We start from the raw sequence: 4,562 nt of genomic DNA, 5'->3' as shown, positions 1-4,562 counted from the left end.
GAGAGAGGGAGAGAGAGGGAGAGAGAGAGAGAGAGAGAGAGAGAGAGAGAGAGAGAGAGAGAGAGAGAGAATGAAGGGGTGTGAAGGAATGCAGCTGTTCAAACACCTCTTTGATTTAGTGGTCACGGCGCCCAGCGTGACTCACTCTGGCTCCAACACCGTGGAGACGTCCATCCCTCTGGTCCCATGGTTTTCTGCTCCGTCGGACTCTGTGTGCATTTATATGTGTGTGTGTGTTTGAAAGAAAGAAAGAGAGAGTAACCTTTTTATGAGTAAGAAATTATAAATGTGATTAAAAGGTGCCCTGTGGTTTTTTTCTTGTAAACTAACAAAGTTTCTGTTTGAACTGAGTAATCCTCACCAAAACCCATTGTGTGTATGAGGCCTGACACACATGTTGAATGCATTTACTTTCTTATAAAACATTTGCAAAGTTAATAAATGTGATGCTTGCATTGTTTACATTTACCTGCTCTTTTTCCCTGTCTTTGCTGGGGCATTGTAGCGTTTCACATCAACACCACCTGTACATCTCTACTCTGCCATTTTGCGTAGTACCTTGACGCAGGAGGTCTGTGCTTTGTTAAGCTGTGAAACAGTTGTAGTTGACTTGTATCACATTGTTATTTTTGTGAAACGGTGGTTCCAGGCAATAAAACTACTTGGTTAGGGTTAGAAAAAACATCATGGTTTGGCTTAAAATAAGTACAATTGTGACACAACGTAAGCTTTGCACATGCCATCAGGTGACTCAGTGGTGTAGCATCTTGTGACACAAAGTTGTCAGTAAAAAACACGTTTTGGTTTTATGTGAGACACGAATGCCTGTCTCCTGAGTCAAAGTCCTCGGTTTCTCTTAACCAATCAACCAGGAGCCACCTTTAAAGTCTTATGAATAATTTATGTGGTGTGAAGCAACCTTGATTTATTTGAGATTCCACTTGGTTTAAAAATAAATTTACAGAAAAGGCCATTGCAGTTGTTGTTTTGCCTTTGTTTTGATGGAGTCAGTACCTGATGAAGGACTGTTAAATTGACCACTTCCACTTGAGTTATATTTCATCACTGTGTGTGCATGCATGTTATTGCTATATTTTAATGTTAAATCTGCTCAAGAGCAAAACAATACAATTCTCATTTAAGTAACTCGTAATGGTCTTTCTGTCTTGAGGACAGTAGGGTCAAAAGGGAAAAAGAAAATCTGGTTGACTGTTAGGCTAAACAAGCAAAATCATGAACTCAGCAATTGTGGAAAAAAAGAGAACACTGCTGATTATTGCTATCATGTTTATGTCACTGATTCTGATGGGGAACGAATCAGTAGGCTATATCAGAGGGAATGCAATGTGGCGGCAAGCCTGAGAATCTGGCTGGAAATTTCAGGCTCTGAGACCTCGGTAACCTATCGCTCCAACGAGAGGCGTTTTAGCAATATAACAAGCCTGAGAGGAGGCAAAACAAACTGGTGGGAATAAATACATCTTCATGTTAAATGAAAGGGATTTGTGTAGCCTCGAAAAAATATATCACAGCAGCTGTCAGTCAAACTGCTCCCCTCCAACTCTCCTCGCTCACAGGGGTCAATACAATCCAAAGAAGCACTCTGCCTTCCTTTTACTCTCTGACTGTGTCAACAGGCTGAGCATGAGGTTTCAGTTTCGCCAGTGCACTTCTCACCTGCGTTTCATTGAAGTCGTGCCAAAATAGATCATGTCAAAGTGGAGTGGTTGCCTGTGTCTTGGCTGACGGTGAAAGTGCTGTGTGTGTGTGTGTGTGTGTGTGTGTGTGTGTGTGTGTGTGTGTGTGTGTGTGTGTGTTGTGTGTGTGTGCGTGTTAAAACCTCAGGTCAGGTATCCGCCGGGCTCCGAACCAAAGCGCTGACACACCACCTGATCTGTGTGTGTCTGATTGAGTGTGCGCGTTGGAGTGTGAGAATCAATGAGAGCCTTGTGTTATCAGGCCTCCCCCCCCACCACCAGTCTGATTGAAATGGAAATTGAAAGTGTCATAAAGCCCATATTGTCAGCCAGACGTTAAGTTATGAAGAATAATAACAGGCTCTTTCATTAGGGAAATGACAGTTTTCGTTTGCTCTGATTTTCCTCCCTGTGGAATGTCTCCGTAATTACTTCAATATTGAGAGTCGAAAAAGAGAAAATAACATCTGGGATCAATGACAACATTTTTCTTTGGATATTAAAAACAATGTCCTGGCTCTGGCAGCATTTGCTGGTAAAAGCAACAATGTTCAGTGAAATGGGGGTACTGTACAATATTTGCACCTTCAGCACTGCCATTTAGCTGAGTTAGTGTCTAAGCGTAAAAGGTGTCGAGCTTTTCTTCCAAAGAAAATATATCCAAGCCATATAAATTGAAATTCTCATAAATATGGATGTATTCAGTGCATCTCAAAGTTATATTACATGCATGTAGTTTTATCTAAACAGAATATTGGTTGTTTAAGATAAATGAATCTCTACATCTGTTATATTGGGAGGGAATGTCTAACCATAAAGGAATCAAAATGAATCAGACAACTCATATTTCAAACAGTAGAAGAATTGGGGGCTTGTGTCTGAACCACACGGGTGGAATCGTGTTATTGCTGCTGGTTGTCCACCTTATTCATAATGTTCATGACTCACTGTCTGACTTTGGTGCATTTTTTCCTCCTCTGATTCCCTGAAATCCTGATGACCAAACGGAGCAATTTGGAACTAGAACATACAGTAAATGCCGGTCAAAATGTGAGGCGGGAGCGTGTCATTTCAAAGTTACATGGACACTCAACAATATCCTGTTGAAATGTCACTTTCTGAAGATAATTTTGCCAGGACACCCACTGTATTTTACCTTGAATCATCTACACATCCCTTCAGAATGACCATGATGTAATCCAAGCATCTCTTTATGTCCTGCAGCAGGATTTAACAGATTTGCAATTAATAATTGTCATCCAGAAAATGGTCCTGTAAAAAATATCACACCTCTGTGAAAACATTACAAACAGTCAGAGTAAACAGTGGACTAATTAGTGACAACCATCCGTTACTGTCTAAACTTTAAGTCATTTGTTTTTCGCTCCTAAATTATATAAAATGAACCATCAGCACACATTACTTAATGCAGATATGGACTGTAACCATCCTCCCCTCTCCTTTCAGTCAGACACGTCATGATGGAAGTGCGTGAGAAACCAGAGGAGTGCACTTTTATTGACTCTGGACCTCTCCCTGCAAAAATGTCAAGAGGAAGCACCCAGTGGCTGAGAGAAAAAGAAGCTCTCAGGAATGAAGAATTGGACACTGATAGGGGGAAGTTCCTGTGTCCGCAGCCTCGAGGGGCATCCAGGCTTCATTTCCCAGGCAGGAGTTCACCATCGTACAAATCTCAAACCGAACTATTATTACTAATAACTCAATTGTTCTCTATTAATGAGACCAAAGATAGGATGGTAGGGGAAACCTAATTGGCATTGACCATATACTGTAACTTAAAGGCTAACTTTAATTCTCCATTATGAATAAGATAATTCCTGACTTGGATACTGTCCCATCTGTCAAATGATCTAATGAAAGCAAAGACGCACTCCTGGAAGGCATTTAAGGAAGAAGCTGAAGAATTCAAATTCACTACAGGCCTAAACTTGACTGTTTTTATTTTTTGTGGTCTTTGCAACCTGAGTGTGTGTGTGTGTGTGTGTGTGTGTGTGTGTGTGTGTGTGTGTGTGTGTGTGTGTGTGTGTGTGTGTGTGTGTGTGTGTGTGTGTGACATACCTGCTCCAAACGTTTTTGTCCGGATCTCTTCCTGAATGTGTGGCTAGATCTCAATCAGTAGGCCATGGGAACTGGATCTGGCTCATTGACGCATTATACCTGCATTCAATTTATTTTTTGGTCCACTCGGGGTCAGAGGTGCACAACATTGACATATTACAGTTCACAGTAGCTTATTTAAACATTCAGTGGTTAAAATATCCTTCATTCTGAGTCGTACCTCTATCTACCTGGAATATGGAAGTCCAAATATACACTTTCCTGGGGGAAATGACAATATGAGAACAGTGAAAGTGGACTAAAACAATAAACTGTTTTGGTTTCAGGTAAATGGTGATTGGCCAGCTTTGTAGTGATTCTGAAACTGGTGAAGCTTTGGAATCATTTTTCTTTTTTTATCATTCAGTGGATGGACAATTCCTTTTCATCCAGTGGTTAGAAGACCAAAATGTATGCTTATCTACATTATATGCAAATATTGGGGCTTGGGGCCGGTCAGCTAAAGCTCCATAAAGACGAGGGGAGCTGCAGATTCAGGTGCTTAATCACTGTCAGTTCATCACTATGCCCCCACATTGTCATTTTAAACATAGTTAATATACAGATATCAATCAATTTTGTGTGCAAACAATGGCATTTCAGTTCATGAATTCATACATGTCCAAAGTCAAATTTTTGTCCACCTTAAATAATGTGAACATATAACACTCTGAATGTAACTGATGCATGGTACTGGTCATCATGATTTGTCAAAATGAGAAAAAAAAACAGACAAGCAGCCTGTTT

The sequence above is a fragment of the Anoplopoma fimbria genome, chromosome 14, assembly GCF_027596085.1.
Source record: "Anoplopoma fimbria isolate UVic2021 breed Golden Eagle Sablefish chromosome 14, Afim_UVic_2022, whole genome shotgun sequence".
In the NCBI taxonomy this organism is placed as follows: domain Eukaryota; kingdom Metazoa; phylum Chordata; class Actinopteri; order Perciformes; family Anoplopomatidae; genus Anoplopoma; species Anoplopoma fimbria.
Note: the sequence above shows the minus strand (reverse complement) of the source record.